Raw genomic sequence first — 17,773 nt, forward strand, 5'->3', positions numbered from 1 at the left:
AGAAATATGAGAATATATGAAATAAAATCAATAAATAAAATAAAGGGGAGACATTGGGTCCAAAATTCAAAAGTCACACACTATGTCTCTCTCTCTCTTGAACACGCGCGCACACACACACACACACACACACACACACACACACACACACACACACACGCACAAAGAGAGTAAGGTCAAAGGATGGAATTCTTCCCTAGTAACCTTCAGGCGTATTGCAGCACTTGTTTATGAAAACAAAAAAACAATCACAGCATTTGTTTATGAAAACAAAAACTTGGGGTATAAATATTGCCACTTTGAGCCCAGCCCACAGCCCTCCCAATCTGGTCCCTCCCAAGCTGGTCCCTCCCCCGCCAAAAGAAGAAGATGTAGAAAGTGCTTACCACACAATTTGAAAACAGGCATCGTTTGCTCAAAGTGCCACATTCCAATTTGTAAGGGACACTCTATTGTGATGTGTGACAACTGTGATAATTAGTTTGTAAATAATATGTAAATATAGTTAGAATTATTTTTTTTATTTCTCTAATTTACTGTTTGATAATTTACTGTTTTGATAATTTTTAGTTTATATTTAGTATAATTAGTTTAGTTTGATAACTGTTAGTTTAGTTTTGTTCATAATTGCCCGTTGCCAATTTTGAATAAGAGTTACTGTTCATTCAATTTAAATAATATGGACATAATAATATGTAAATATTTAGTTATGATGATATTTAAAACACTTTTTTTATTTTTCTATTTTCCATTTACATGTACTGTTTGAAAATTATTATACGTTTGCTGTTATTTTTGTTTTTTGTTCATAATTGCTGTTGGCAATTTTGCAGAGTTACTGTTCACTGAATTGCAAAAAATAATTTTAATGGAAATGTTTATAATAAAAGGATAATAAAAATATGTTATGATTGAAATAATTTAATTTTTTTATTATTAAGTTAGAATTAAAACAATGGGTAACAAAATGCTTTCCATTTGTTCTCTTTCTAGTGCAATGTTCAGGTTTGACTGTATTATAAAGTAAAACTGGCACTTGAAATTACCATTTAAACCAACCAAACAAAAAAAAAAAAACTTGACAAAAATAGTCTTTGAGAATCTGTGATTATATATTAAAATCCACAACCTGAAATAAATAGGCAAATATGTGCAAAAATCACTAGAATTCACAAACCTTTCTACAGAGCTGTAAATTCTCTATAGTGGTAAAAATGTGCTATTGCATGATAAAAATGCTTAATTTGTCCACCAGATGGCACCAATCTAATTTAAAAAATTGTTTTCTATAGGCCTTGGCTGTACTTTAAAATAAAATACAGCATTAATAAAAAAAAAAAAAAAAATACATATATATATAAATTTTCTATTATATTCAATGGGAAAAAATTGATCATAATTATTGCATAAAATTTCATTATTATCATAAAATTATCTCAAAACACCAAAAGGGAAAGAAGAAATATTATTGAACAAAAAATACATTTGATTGATTTTACTGAAAAAAAGTATACCTGAATCCCGCCCTCCGGGTCATTTTTGACCCGAAGGTCCTGAGTGTGACTCATAAATGAAGAACCCCAGAGGGTTAATATGCGTTTGATTGATTTTATTGAAAATAAGTATTTCCAAATCAAACAGCACATTTATTTTGTCACATATTTTATATGTCAATGTGTTCTTTATACCAGACGAGCTGAAATTCATATTTAACTCTTAACTCAGGATTTTCATTCTGGAGCTTCACTGTCTCTCTGGCTAAAATTATAACTCTATATCGGGACTGGAGAGAGAGATGCTCAATTTCACAACATCATTACTAAATTATCAGAAATAAACACCAACCTATTGCTTCTTCAGTATCTTCATGTTTCACTCTGAAGGAGTCTGGATCACTTTTGATCTCACTGTAATCTTCAGTAAACTCCCATCTTTACCGATTTATGTTCTTCCTGGTCCTCTGAATGCCTGTTTTGAAGATGTAAATATGAATTACTTTAAGAAAAAAAAAAGATTTGTAATGCTTCAAAAATGTTGAAAATCTTTTGTTTTGAAAGAGCAGTTCTAAGCACGCCTCTTCGTTTTTGGCGGTTTGGGAAACTAACGTAAAATGTACATTTACTCCACCTACTGGTCTACTGTTAATAAGGGGATAAAGTAATATAAACATGTGATCATTTCCTCATATAATCTTGTTTGTCTTTACCCGTTTTGCTAATATAATTTAGAATGATATAATAATTCCCCTAATTGATGAGATAGCTGAAGTCTTCCTTTCATGTGCAATACATTTTAGAATGTTTTATTTATGTTACTGTTTCTGGGTGTCCTCATTTGTCACAATTACCCTAATTTGTGCAAAAGTAATCTTCTCGACCTCTACTGTCATATCTATAAATCTATCACCCCAAAATGTCCTGGACTTGGTATAAACGTCTTTCTTTTATTCCTTTATCTCACATTATTTTATTTTTTTTTTTTTCTATGTTATTTTTCATAATCTCTTCATTTCAGCTTTACTAATTAAAACCTTGATTTCATCTTGTGATTGTTTCAGTGATGTCTTTGGAGTGAGTCTCAGGCAAATGGCACGTGAGTTTAGTAAATAGGGATTTTAAAAACACTGTACAAATTAATAAACATTAACAAATTAATCAACGCTAATAAACATTGTTTGGAGATTGCATTTAACAGACTACACATTACTTTTTCAAATACAGTACCATTAAAATTTGTCAAAAAAAGTATCTTATTAGAATCTCTTTTTTTCTAAATTTATTATCCCAAATAGCACACGTACATCTGCAAAATATATATTTAAAGATTGCATGCTTGATCTAGAACATCTGATAAACATATTTTAAGATACATTTAATTTTGGATGTTCAATTATCATCCAACTTAGTCTTCAATGTCAATTCAGTGGATTCTGGGATCTGGAAGTTCAATTCCCATTTTTGATGGGCAGTTAATTATGTACACAGACAATAATACTACAGAGTCAAGTCAAGTCAAGTCAAGTCACCTTTATTTATATAGTGCTTTAAACAAAAGATTGTGTCAAAGCAACTGAACAACATTAATAAGGAAAAACAGTTTGTCAATAATGCAAAATGACAGCTAAAGGCAGTTCATCATTGAATTCAGTGATGTCATCATTCAGTTCAGTTCAGTTTAAATAGTATCTGTGCAATCATTTGCAATCAAGTCAATGATATCGCTGTAAATGAAGTGTCCCCAACTAAGCAAGCCAAAGGCGACAGCGGCAAGGAACCAAAACTCCATCGGTGACAGAATGGAGAAAAACTTTGGGAGAAACCAGGCTCAGTCGGGGGGCCAGTTCTCCTCTGACCAGACGAAACCAGCAGTTCAATTCCAGGCTGCAGCCAAGTCAGATTGTGCAGAAGAATCATCTTTTTCCTGTGGTCTTGTCCAGGTGGTCGTCTGAGACAAGGTCTTTACAGGGCATCTGTATTTGGGGCTCATCTAGTTGTCCTGGTCTCCGCTGTCTTTTCAGGGCTGTAGAGGTCCTTTCTAGGTGCTGATCCACCATCTGGTCTGGATACTGACTGGATCTGGTGGCTACGGTGACCTCGGAATAAGAGAGAAACTAATATTAGCATAGATGCCATTCTTCATGATGTAGCAAGTACATCTGGTGTTATGGGAAGTGTTCCCAGTTCCAGTTTACCTAATTAATGCAGCCTATATATCCTCTAACGAAGTTGAGTATTAGAAATGTGTTAGTGTGTTATGTGTAAGCCAGGTTAAAGAGATGGGTCTTTAATCTAGATTTTAAACTGCAAGAGTGTGTCTGCCTCCCAAACAATGTTAGGTAGGTTATTCCAGAGTTTAGGCGCTAAATAGGAAAAGGATCTGCCACCCGCAGTTGATTTTGATATTCTAGGTATTATCAAATTGCCAGAGTTTTGAGAATGCTGCGGACGTGGAGGACTATAATGTAACAAGAGCTCATTCAAATCTGAAGGTGCTAAACCAATCAGGGCTTAGTAATAAGCAAGATTTTAAAATTGATATGATGTTTGACATGTAACATGTAAAGCGTGAAGAGTAACGGCCCTAGTACTGAGACTTGAGGTACTCCATACTGTACTTGTGATCGATATGATACTTCTTCATTCACTGCTACGAACTGATGGCGGTCATATAAGTACGGTTTAAACCATGCTAATGCACCTCCATTAATGCCAACAAAGTTTTCTAGTCTATGCAAAAGAATGTTGTGGTCAATAGTGTCGAATGCAGATAAGATCCAACAGCACTAATAGAGAGATGCAACCACGATCATATGATAAGAGCAGGTCATTTGTAACTCTAATTAGAGCAGTCTCAGTACTATGATACAGTCTAAATCCTGACTGGAAATCCTCACAGATACCATATTTCAATAAGAAGGAATATAATTGTGAGGATGTTACCTTTTCTAGTATCTTGGACAGAAAAGGGAGATTCAAAATCAGTCTGTAATTAACTAGTTCTTTGGGGTGAAGTTGTGGTTTTTTGATGAGAGGCTTAATAACAGCCAGTTTGAAGGTTTTGGGGACCATATCCTAATGACAATGACGAACTTACTCATTCGTCAGAAGATGATTAGTCAGAAGATGATCTTTGACTTCTGGGGAAGCACCTCTTTTAGGAGCTTAGATGGAATAGGGTCTAACATACATGTTGTTAGTTTTAAATGATTTAACAAGTTTTATACAATTCTTCCTCTCCTATAGTAGAGAATGAATGGAACTGTTCCTCAGGGAATCTATAATGCACTGTCTGATGCGATACTGTAACTGATGGCTGCATGGTTACAATTTTATTATTGTATTGATCTTAGAAGTAAAGTAGTTCATAAAGTCATTACTGCTGTGCTGTTGGGAAATGTGAGTACTTTGTTGATGCTTTATTTTTTGTTAATTTAACCACTGTATTGAATAAATACCTTGGGTTATGTTTTGTTTTCTCTAAAAGAAAAAAGTAATCAGATCTAGCAGTTTTTTTAATGCTTTTCTGTAGGATAGTGTAGGTTACTTTCAGCCAAACACAATACGAAATACCTCCAGTTTTGTTTTCCTCTAGCTACTCTCCTTTTTCCGGGCTGCTCTCTTTAGGGGTGTGAATGTGCTCATTATCCTACAGTGTCAAACTGTTTTCCTTAATCTTCTTTAAGCTTAAAGGAGCAACTGTATTTAAAATTCTAGAAAAGAGAGGAGTCCACAGTTTGATGAAACTTACCCTTATGAAAAAGAAGTTTATGTGCTATTAGTATAATTATTTTAAAACTAAAAAATAGGAAATATGCTTTTAGTTTACTTTTTATATACTTCTCAGAAATGGGCTTTGTGTACTTCTCAGAATTATACTTAAATTGAAATTTAAATATACCTGACTTATAGTTACAAAAAGTCTAAATATATTTTTACATTATTATCATGGTAGAGGGCGCTAGTACACCATCTTCCGTACAGAATTTCCAAAAAAAAAAAAAAAAACCCAAGTGTCGGAAGCTAAAAAAGGAACATACAGATCACTAACACATGTAATCTAACACGATCATGAAAGAGCATCAAAACTGTAATGTCATTTTAATCTGACTACAGCATGACCTAGATATTGTTTGAAAATGTTTTGATTCTTTATTGTTCAGTCACACTTCAAGGCTTAGTATTAGTTAATTCATTAGTTAAAATAAACTGCCAGTGAAAAATTCTTCCAAAGCACTGAGTAATCTTAAAGTTATTTTCAACATTTAATTACACATTATTAATCAAAGGAAAGTTTAACTGTATTATTTAATGAACCCGAGCTAAGGTTAACTAATATGAGACCTTATTGTAAAGTGTTAATCTGTTTGAAATGTTTGTTTACTTTATACATGTTTTGTATTGTTTTATTGCATTTAAATGTTCAATTCTTTTTGTTGTAAGAAAAAAGTTATGACAAGACTTTTTGCAACTTATTTCAATATCGTGGTAATACTGTGTACTGTGAAATAAGCTTCAGCAGTTATTGCAAAAAAAAATAAATAAATAAAAAATCCTCATATTTGAATTTGGCCCAACAGAATTCTTATTTCTGAGCCTCCAAGTGCCCTCTGGAGGAAGAACGCGGTGCCACTTCATACTTCATATTGTGATCAGTGGTATTGAAAGCTTGTGACGCGCAATTATTAGAACTGCACTCCACTAATAAAACTCAAAATATTATTACTTCTTGCTTACTACTTGTTGTTTTGTTTTGTTTTCTTCGCAATTAGAACATTTAGGCAGAGGAACAGACTCTTCCCACAGGCCATCTCTCTCTTAAACAGCTGAAAGCCTTAAGGTCTCTTTTAGTGCAATACTCTCACTGTTTAGAGCATTATCTTTGTAAACTCAGTCCTAATTATTCATATTATTAATAATACACTCTCAGAAAAATGGTACAAAAGCTGTCACTGTGGTTTTACCTTTTCAAAAGGTAATAATATGTATATTTTAGGTACAAATATGCACCATTTAGGGGTAAATAATGTACAAAAGTGTACCTTTTGAAAGGTTACCACCTCGGTGACAGCTTTTGTACCATTTTTTCCAAGACTGTAAATATGTTCATAATCTTTAAATATGTTTACTTTGATGCAACCTGTGTCTTTATACAGATTTACTTGTATGTGTGCACTGGAAGCTCTATTACTAGAAACATTCCTTGTGTGTGCATAATCTCATATTTTCCTTAACTGTTTCTGTTTGTTTTTCAGATTTTCTTTTTTTAGTTTTGATGGAGTGAAGAAAATTCTGTCACAGATTCGCATTGCTAATATACTGGGAGATGATCGAGTGGAGGTTTAGACCTCAAAACACTTCCATATAAAAACTATCAGAGAGAAAGTGACACTATTATATAAAGAAGATGATGTGAGATTTACAAACAGACTACATCTCCATATTCAAACTGGAGATCTCACCATCAGCATCAACATCAAGACTGCGAGTCTCAAGTCTTTATCAAATAAAGACATTACAGAGGAGCTTCTGTGTTACGGTCAGTGGTGAGTCTTTTTTTTAAAATCAATACTTTGTAGGGGAAACAATATTGCCAATATTGATTTTGCAATCGATAGATTTGAGAAATCATCACACACAATCTTTTCACTAATGACCGTCTCTCTTTATCTTCAGATGTCATCTAATTTGTATGCTGGGTCTGTTAGCTTATTATTATTATTATTCATTATTATATTAATTATTATTATTATTATTATTTTGCTCAGGGTTAATCTTTTCTGCGGGTGTACATAATTTCTCCATGAGATCATGACCAGTGACTGTGTTTTTTGCAGTTTGTTTTTGCTGCGGTATGGTTAAGAAGGGATACAGCTACAGTCACTGGACATGCACATGTTAATTAATGGTGTCATTTTTGTCTCATTACACAACACGATAATTGTTTGTATTTACATTATTGTAAGGGGTAGGTTTTGGTTTGGGGTAGGTGTAGACGTTAATAAAACACAATCTAATAGGTATTTGAATAGTAGCTTACAATGAGCAAACTTAAATAATGTGAACAGTTATACTTATCAAACATGATGCCATAACCTCAATAAAGGTGAAAGTTTAACTATTTCTAAACAGTTTACAGAATCTTTTGAAATGGGTCTCAAAAGACAAAATATGACAACTATCTTGGAAATCTGAAAGTTTGAGGTTTTTATGTGATGGAGAGAGAGAGAGAGAGAGAGAGAGAGAGAGAGATGTACTGTAATGTGTGATTGTGTGACTTTATTTAATGTACTTAATGTCTCTTTATTAAAACCAATTTAATTTAATTTGAATGTTGATTATTTAAAGGGTCATATGATCCTTTTTTTAAAGATCATTATTTTGTGTATTTGGAGTTATAGAATATGCTGACATGCTTTAGTGTTTCAAAAAACACGTTATTTTTCTAATACTGTATATTATTGTAGGTCCTCTATGCCCCGCCTCTCTCAAACACATCATATTCTGCAAAGTCCCTCCTTCTGACACAGCGCAGCACTCTGCTCTGATTTGCCCACTGACCCAGTGCATTGTGATTGGCTGAACACTGCAAGCACTCGTCGGAAATTGTAAACGCCCCTTTCCATAATCACGAGATTCATCTTTCAAAATAAATGTAAAGACAGTTAATAATATCCTTAGTTTTACCATCAGTTCAAGCTCGAAGAGTCGCATGACAGACACAGTGATGAAGCTCGTATGTGTTTGCAGTACACAAGCCACAGATCACGAGATTCCACTGTGTGACCCTGTCTCTCTCTCTATCTCTTGCACACGCACACAACACACACACACACAATGCGCAAAAAATCCAAGTACACTCGGCTGCAGCCTGCAGAATCGAGGCGGGGCTGCATTGGGGCGGGGCTGCACGTGTCCCCCCCGCCCCATACCTACTCTGATTGGTTCGATCGTCTTTCATAGACATGATAGGAAATATTTGTCGTAGTTAGTGTAGGATGGAGTATGTTGTTTAAAAAGCTAAAACCGCTGTGCAGTTTAACAAAGCCTTCATTATTATAATGCACAGTTGTTTATTGTTTATATTGACTCACTATTTCTGATTTATTTGAATCACGAGATGTCAGCTGCTGCAAGTTTAAATCTTCTGGACCAGTCAAATTCACAAATGAATCATTGGGACGTTTCTAAAACGCTTAACGTGAAAGTACATGGCTTAATGCATTAAAAACCAAACTCAGTAAACAAATTATTAATAAAGCAGTCTATTCACAGACAAGAAGATATGAGCCCAGAATATGAACGCAACTGCTTGTCTGTAAATAGAATGCTTTATTAAAATGTTTATTGAGTTTGGTTTTTTTAAAACACGTTTTAATGCATTTTATTAATAAAGCACGTAATGTCCCGAATCATTCCAGCTGATTGAAAAGAATTGGCTCCGTAATGGTCACAAAATGGGTATCGCGCAGAAGATACCAATTTAGTATATTAATTTAATATAAATTGATGATACTTTATAAAGTTTATCTCAATATTTGACCGCAATGGCTGTGAGACAACTGCACTAATAAAAAAACCCAATGCACATGAAATTTGCGTTCGTTACTATAGCACACAGATTACAGATATGTTCTTTCAGAATCATCACTGGCCGGAAGAAATAAAAGTTTCTCGATTTCTTCACTTTTAAAATAATGAAAGAGCAGCATATTTTCCTGAAATAAAGGGGAGGAAAAAGTCTATGCTTTGCATTGTAATAAAAAAATTTAAAGTTTCATAAAAATTTCAATGGCACACAGCAGACACATTAGCCTACTGCGTTGTCATTTATCAACTGCATGACAGATAATTATATGTACCAATAATTGTCTTATGCTATAGAAATTAAAACAATACTGATAAATCCTTTTCCTTTTACTCTGATGATATGAAATAATCTAATTTTCAAAAATTATTTAATTCATAATTCATTCTTCTATCTGAAGACCTGATCCTCCCACTGTGGATAATCAACCCAGTTCATTATTAAATTTAGGTGGTTGTTCGTCTGTTAGCCTAAAGCTCAGCCTAATTTAGCAAAACAATCATTTCAGGGACATGGCGAGTTACAGGCTAATGTTTTTTTTTTTTCCCTTCTGTGCATTTTAATGAAGGCTTTGTAAAAGTGAACAGCGTTTTTAGCTTTTTAAACAACATACTCCGTCCTACACTAATTACGAACAAATTTCCTATCATGTATGTCTATGAAAGACGATCGAACCAATCAGAGTAGGTATGGGGCAGGGCGACAGGTGCAGCTCCGCCCCAAATGCAGCCCGGGTGCTTCTGCCAAAAAATCCACATTTGAACAATCAATAGTAAAAACTTAAACTATTAAAACAAAAACATACTTTAGAGTAGCTGATTCAGAAAGCACCACCAGATTGTCGTAGCCAAAGTCAGAATGACCTCCTCTCCTGAGTAACCCGAGAGTGCAGTCTGGACGATGGGGGCGGGGCGACACTTTCGAGGCGGAGCGAGACACATGTCGCCCCGCCCATAATTGTTTTTCCCCGCCTTTGAAATTTTGCTCCGACCCAGCAGGGGGCAGTTTGCGTTGAAACAAACAGAACGGTGGCAACTGCAGCAGCAGAGTAATAACGATACCACGCTGATTGCATGAGGTGAGTAAAAGTGGGTTTTTTACAGTCTATGTTGTTGACATTCAATGCGATGTTCGATCATTTATTTATCCATGGTATGTTAAATTTGAATAATTATTGTTAATAATTGTTATAACTTGATCATTGTATTGTTCTTTGTGGATTGTAACAGTACACTCTGTACATGGCTTTGGTTCTTAGATTTGATTTTACAGAGGTATGCCATTACATGTTTCAAGTTATTTGAACAGACATGCATGATTATTGTGTGTATATTATTATTATTTATTTATTTTATTTTTTTCAGGATGACATGCAGAGGATCAGGAGGTGGTGGTGTGCTGTTCTCTTGGACAGCTTCACTCTGCAAATGTATGTAGCTGTTTGAATGTCCCTATGAAACATTACTCTGTACTATATCTACCAATATACCTACCTCTTGCTCCACCATTCAAAAGGCAATGCCTTCAGGGAGAGTAGCAGGTTATTTGTGCACATACATTCATTAAGAAGAACTAATAATTACATATGTGTGTACATGCAGAGGTATTTTTTTCTAGTTGTTACAGCTACATAGTTGTTCAGATATGAAATTGAAGGGATTATGTACAAGTACTATATTGGTCAACACAGCGGATCATTTCATATATAGCTATCAGTTAACATCAGCATCAAAGACATTTAAAAACATTTCAGCTTAACTCACTTTCAGACAGCAGCAAGTGTTTGAAATAACTTCTGTTTGCAATCTAATGTGGATTTTGTTCACCATATAAGACAGAAATATTTATATTCAATGTAAAAGATCTCCATGTGGATCATGTATATTATATTCAATGTAAAAGATCTCCATGTGGATCATGTATCATGGCAAAATTAATGTGTAGAAATGTAAACTAATATATCATACTGACACACACTACATCAAAAGATATAATTAATTGGCTTAAAACAATTTTTTTTCAATGTGAAAATACTAACATGCCTAACACTTCTGCACAGTAAGATATATATTAATATTTTATTAGTAGTATTATAAAAGAATGAGTATGCAGTTGTGACAACAATCTATAAAGTTTGTCTAAAGCAAGGTTGTCTGTAGTCTGTGTTTATATAATGTTTAATATCTTTTATATATACATGTATAAATAAACCTATGTATGTTTTTGTTTCAACAGCTTCTCCTGGAAATCCTCAGTGAAGTTATTTTGTCAACAGTTGACTCTACATATATGACACTTTCTCTGGTATGCAGATGGTTTAGAGATGTGGTCACTCAAGAAGTTTTTCGGAAAGCGGCACACTTTGCCTGGCTAGACAGTAAGATTTTTTTTCCCGTTTAATGCACATTCTCCAATTGAATTTTGTAGTACAAGGCTGTTAAACTTTTTTTTATTATTATTATCTTTCCTGTATTTTGTCTTTACACTTTAAGTTGTGGCCAACTCAAATAATTTTACTCCTGTCTACCGGATCGAGTTCAGACGGATGAACAGCATCAGGGAATGCTTGCAGTTCAGAGCCCTTTTCAAGTCAAACCCCACCAGGGTACAGGGGAAGAGGCCGGCCGTGAGGCCGGGTGTGAACTTCTGGGCTTTTCCTCCGATGTTTGCACAGGGATTTTGTTCCAAGGACTGTTTTTTTTTTTTTTTTTTTTGCGGCATGAAACACCTTATTGTGTTAAGTTCATAGAAGGGAAAGAGAGAATGAACTGAGATCAGCTGGTTTTGATGTATTAATTGATGTAATTTAAAGTTAAACTTTGCAGTGTATAGTGTTTTAATAGAAAAGCTATGGCAAACACGTGCATGACAACAGGTTTCAGTCATTTACATCAGTCTATCATTCTTTAAGGTTTCTCATTTTATGGTAACATCATTTGCTATGTATTGCTTAAAGCAGGCCTGAAGTCCATCTAAATAATGAATTCTTAATTTAGTTGTGGCAATTCTGTGTAATATTTCAATTACCAATGATTTTAGAAAGTGTTTAAAGGGGTGATTAAATGTATTATGCTTTTATATAGAAGCGGGTAACTACATAAATGCAGGATTAATGAGGTTTTCAGTAATGCAGTTCCGATAACAAATTACAGAAAAAGTGACGTGTTTTTTGGGTTCAAGTTCTTTAGAACCTGTATAGTTCCTTCCTTGCAAAAAGTAACCATGGATTTATTGTAGTAAAAATATTTGTTGGCATATTAATTACCATGTGTTGTAACCATAAAAACACCAAAGATAATTATAGTTTTTCTAGCAAAAACGATGGTAAATTTTCGTAGGGGCTAAGGGAATGTTCAGTATATTATTGGTGGCGTTCAGAGACTGGTGACAATTTGTTACATTTACATTTATGCATTTGGCAGACGCTTTTATCCAAAGCGACTTACACATATACATATGTGTTACATACACACACACACACACACACACATACATATATATATAATGTAAATATATATAAATCAAGGTACTACATAACTATCTCCATAACCATACGTCGCATTATATTGCCGTGTCACTTTCAAAAACCAGCGAGTAATGCTGAGGTAGTGTCTAATACAGCCGTTGAGGGAGTAATTGTAAATTAAACCATTTATTTATATTCTGTTCGTCGTAATCCAAAACTCTTTGTATTTATATGGGATGTTGTGGAAACGCAACAATAAACGCAAAAACACAACATTTATATTCGCTTTTTAATTTATATTAAAAGTTTATTCTTCTGAATGTCTACTTCCGCATTCCAATCCTGCCCATATCGTCATAATTCTCTACACCAATAAGCTGTAAAATCGTCACTCATCAGTACACCAATAAGCTCATCTTAATCATAAACCAATAACCGCTGAGGTGGGCGGGGCGCGATTTTTTTTTTTTTCCGCCCTAACGTGTCGCCCCCGCCCCATCGTCCAGACTGCACTCTGGGCTACTTGCCTCTCCAAGGTTCACAAAAACGGTCGTCCATAAAATGCATTGCTGTTCTGTTGTAAGTAATCTTGAAGCTTCCTAAATGCATCTACTTTCAGAAGGCCCAAATAAAGTGCTTTTGCTTTTGCATAGAAAAACACACAGCATCTCCCTGACATGGCTGCTTCAACACTAACTGCGGTCCTTCTTTCTTCACATGAACATTTGGGCGGCATTACGCAAATATTTCCACATCCTGACGTAGACATGTTGGGGCGTGTTTTGAATGAGCCGTTTCTGGGGGCGTGGTTGACTCTTAGCTTTGATAAAGAATATCTCTTTGGATTTGAGACTTTAGTCTTTGCAAATTTACAGATCTTCTTCATGCACCAAGAGCTTGTAACACTCCAAAGAGAAAGGAACAATTGAAATCGCATCATATGACCCCTTTAATCAGTCTTGGTTATTTTCACATATGCTTTAATGAAGGATCTTCTGCTCTGGCTTGATCCATAATTCTTGTTTGGACTAAAGTAATTTTAAAAGAACTGCCAAATGCATGAGTTTATTGTTCTGTCAACAAAAATAAATAAATAATTTAGGGCACTTTATCCTTTAATTCACAGTTCTAAATATTGAATATTTTGGAGAATCTTTTTTTTTTTCTTTTTTTTTTGTGATCATATAGTTTTTTCATATCCATGTAACCTAATGTGGCTCATTTTTCTTAGTCCAATTTTTTTTTTTTTCATTACAACCATATCAAATTGTTTAAAAAAAGTTAAAAACAAAACAGCAAAATACAAAATGTACAAAAAATCATCTTCCAAATAAAACATTTTATTGCTAGTTTTCTTGACCATACAAGCTTAAAAAAATTACAGGATAGAAAAAAAATATTTTATTTTCAAACATTTAACACTTAAACGTTTTTGTAATTAGCTATTTGTAATGAAAAGGAAAGGTAAACACTTCAATGTTTATTAAAAAAAAAAATAATAATAATAAAAAATTCATCAAACTGACAACAGCAGTTGGTTAAGATCGAGATTTCATTTTCTATACTAGACTGGAGATCGATGGAATAGACTAATAAAAGATATAATGTTTTGAACAAATGAAAGTGACAGAAATAAAAAGACTGTTTATTCTTGTTTAATAATACTAGGTACATTACTGTTTGGTAAACACATTTTTTCCTCTCCAGTCCAGCTCTTCTGGATCTGATGTCATAAAATAGTACAACAACAGCAGCAACAGCAGCCGCGCCCACCACAGCAGAGACGACCAATCGGATCACAGCTTCAGTCGTTTGATTCCAGTAGTAGTCACAGTCTGTAGAAAAAAAATAGATAGCCTGCTTCCTTAAAAACTGCATTAATCTCTTTCAGATAGACTTTTGACATGTCTCCTCTTACTGTTTTAAGGTGTTAATAAGTGATACACTGTGAAGAAAGTTTCAATGATATTATCACTGTCCTACCTGAACATGTCTGACAGAGTTGATCGATATCCAGATGTGTGGTCTGGTTGCTGACAGGATTGTTCACTACACAGCTGTAGCTGTTTATATCCTGATATTCCACCTCCAGAGGAAGAGAGAGACTGATGCTGAGATCCGACACACTGATGCTGGACAATAAACTGTTTCCTTTGTACCAGGAGAGAGTCACAGCACTCACATTCACCACTGAACACAGCAGCACACTTTTAAACCCTGATGATGATGATGATGATGATGATGATGATGAACACTGAGGAGAGTATCTGGTGATGACAGGAACAGGCACAGGAGCTGGAGAGTAAATAAATAAATAAACCCAAGAATAAGCACAACTGACAGTAGTCAATATAAAATTAAATACTGTTTACATCTATAACACTCACCATAAACAGTGACAATTGAATTTTAAGACATTATTTACAACATCGTCACTTAGTTCATAAACTCCAGTGTGTTCATTAGTGATGTTTGTGATGGTGAGATCTCCAGTCTGACTGTCGAGCAGCAGTCTGTCTCTGAATATCGTGTCACCGATTGTAATGATGTTTCCTGACTTTATTTTGATAAACAAAGTTCTGCTCGATCCAAACCTCCACTCAAGATCGTCCTGTCTTTCAGTAAAACCAGTTCGGAGAGTGAAAGAATCTCCCTGCATCGCTGACACGATCTCATCTGTCTCAGCGCCTAGAGATCAAAATTAAATGTAAATGAATCTCCCTGACTTAAACATTTAAAAGTTTTATATATATAAAAAAATTAGCTCATCTGTAAACTAAGTTCATAAATACATTTATTACACACCAATCAGAGGTAGAAGATACAAACAGAACAAAACATGCTCGTGAATCATTTTCTTGAGGCGTTGGAGATCTGTTCAGTGGCTGATCCTTTAATGTAAGAAAAAAAAAAAACACCGCCAGAAACACGACAGAATTGCGTTGTTTCATGATCTTAAATAGCCTACCGTGTGTAGATAACTCGCGGTGAGGCAAGGAGAGAGAAAGAGAGAAGGAGAGAGAGCGATCAGAGAAAAAAAAAACTAAAGTGCGCGTGATTAGGCATGACCACGTGAGCAACAACTGGGGTTGCGGTTCAGTTTCGCATCTTGTTTTATATCGCTAGCCTCCATAAAATAGTTAGCGTGTTTATATTGCTTCCACAGAAACAAGCTTTGTTTCCAAGGTAATATTTAATAGCGATTTTAAAGAGTAGGCTATAGATCCCTTACACACAGCTAGCAGTACGCTAAGTATCTTAATGGACAAAACTAAGCGCATTTAGTTTGTTTAAAATCGCGCATGACTGTTTATGCATTCACTACTTTGTTTCAATGTAGGCTATCTATTGTGTGTACAGTGGAGCTCTGTCTTAAAGGAAAACTATTTCTTTGTCCATTACCCATCCATCAGCACACTTTTGAACCCTGATGATGATGATGATGATGATGATGATGATGAACACTGAGGAGAGTATCTGTGATGATGACAGGAACAGGCACAGGAGCTGGAGAGGGTAAAAAAAAAATAAATAAAATAAAATTATCAATCTAAGATTAAGTGACAGTATAGGTATAAAAGTGCTATTTACATGTGTAATAGGCTACTCACCATAAAACTGTGCTATGAATTTTGTTTTTGTCCAAGATCGATGGGCTATTTAGTTCAGAAACTCCAGTGTGTTCATTAGTGATGTTTTGTGATAGTGAAATCTCCAGTCTGTGTTTTTATCAGCAGTCTGTCTCTGAATATCATGATATTGTCTTTAGAAATGTCTCCCACCTCTATATTGATTATACGAGTTTCTGCTCGATCTAAAGCACCGCCGCCACTCGAATCGTATTGCTCTGTATTTCAGTGAGACCAGTACGGAGAGTGAAAGAATAACCCTGCAAAGCTAAATGGCAATATATATATGTATATATATATATATATATATATATTTTTTTTTTTTTTTTTTTTGTCTCAGAGTCTGGAGTTCAGAATTATATGTACATGTAAATGTAAACCTAAATATTTAGGTAATTTAATTATTTAAACCATTTTGGCTAAAGGCCATGCATAGCCTATTTATTACTCACCAATCAGAGGAAAAAAAAACATAAACAGAACAAAACAAACGCATGAATCATTTTCTTCAACTGTTTGAGATCGTTTAGTGATGAGTTCTGGAAAAAGAACTGATGTAGATTTTATGAAGACAGAATGGCATGTTTAACAATTGTTTCATTATCTTGGAGGGGGGGGGGTGGTGTACAATGCTGTTTCATGCATTCGGAGTTATTTACACTGTTAAAAGAGTTGGATTCTCATGTTAAGCATGGACAAAGGTTCAAAAACAATTTGAACATGACAGTTCATACAAGTTTCTGAGAGTTTTTTTTTTTTTATTATTTTTCGATCGTGGCGCTTCATGACGTAGACGGGGGTGGAACTCCTAATATGGGCATTTCTCCCGGAAAAAATGCTCCTGTGCACGCATTGACCAAAGCAAGAGCAGATCGCGCCCATCAACGGCTTCATCTCTGGTGGCAGTGCTGCACTGTACTTGCTCGGGAGGAAATGTCTCCAAAGAAGTGGGTTTTTGGTTGTAAGGGGAGAAAGATAACTTTCTTCAGCTTCCTAATGAAACCCAGTGTAATGTAAACTGTGGATACAGTTTTTTTTTTCCGGGGCAGAAAACAGAGTTTCACAAGTGTGTTTTTTGTTGAAGAATGTTTTATAAACAAGTTCCAGTTCGACACACTGGATTTGCACATCATTTGATAATGAAAGACAGAGTGGCCCCAGCTATTAAAGATCCCGCGTCATGATTCAGAACTGCAGACGTGAAGTGAAACAGCACAGCAAATGTCTGTTTTGTTGGCATTTGGTGCTCTGTGCTCTTTAGCTCCACCCATGGCGTGCTTCCAGGAGCTCGGCTCCAGAGAGAATCCTAAAACTGTGTCATTCTTTTATAATTATGATAAAACTAAAGACCTTTTGGAGATATGAAGGATATAGGTACAAAAGAATAGCATGAGATTTGGGTGACACCGTGTGTGTTATGCCCCCTTTAAATAGTGTGTGACTTGGCCTAGGATAACCTGCAGTGTAGTCTTCAGACTGAAGGTCTGGAATCTATGGCAGCTTTCAATGGGCCAAGGCCCCGCCCATGAGAGGGCGTGTTTTGACCGGCATGTCAAACAACAAATCACAGTTTGTTTCGTTCATCGTCACGTTT

General features: G+C 34.9%; 3 long non-coding RNA genes across 4 annotated transcripts; 1 reads left to right on the top strand and 2 right to left on the bottom strand.

The window, feature by feature from the left end:
* Positions 1 to 9,975: 9,975 nt before the first annotated feature.
* On the top strand, positions 9,976 to 11,676 carry LOC122144897. Of its 2 annotated transcripts, XR_006159911.1 has the most exons (4): positions 9,987 to 10,162; positions 10,449 to 10,513; positions 11,320 to 11,461; positions 11,577 to 11,676. It is a non-coding gene; the product is annotated as an uncharacterized LOC122144897 (long non-coding RNA). The 2 variants fall into 2 exon arrangements; XR_006159910.1 differs by having other exon boundaries at positions 9,976 to 10,162; positions 11,320 to 11,676.
* A 2,193-nt stretch (positions 11,677 to 13,869) lies between these two features.
* LOC122144899 lies at positions 13,870 to 14,687 on the bottom strand. The gene is made up of 2 exons (XR_006159914.1): positions 14,534 to 14,687; positions 13,870 to 14,385 (listed from the first exon to the last, which is right to left on the bottom strand). It is a non-coding gene; the product is annotated as an uncharacterized LOC122144899 (long non-coding RNA).
* A 99-nt stretch (positions 14,688 to 14,786) lies between these two features.
* On the bottom strand, positions 14,787 to 15,561 carry LOC122144900. The gene is made up of 3 exons (XR_006159915.1): positions 15,356 to 15,561; positions 14,938 to 15,238; positions 14,787 to 14,845 (listed from the first exon to the last, which is right to left on the bottom strand). It is a non-coding gene; the product is annotated as an uncharacterized LOC122144900 (long non-coding RNA).
* Positions 15,562 to 17,773: the final 2,212 nt, after the last annotated feature.

This window comes from Cyprinus carpio, unplaced genomic scaffold (assembly GCF_018340385.1).
Source record: "Cyprinus carpio isolate SPL01 unplaced genomic scaffold, ASM1834038v1 S000006795, whole genome shotgun sequence".
NCBI classification, from domain to species: domain Eukaryota; kingdom Metazoa; phylum Chordata; class Actinopteri; order Cypriniformes; family Cyprinidae; genus Cyprinus; species Cyprinus carpio.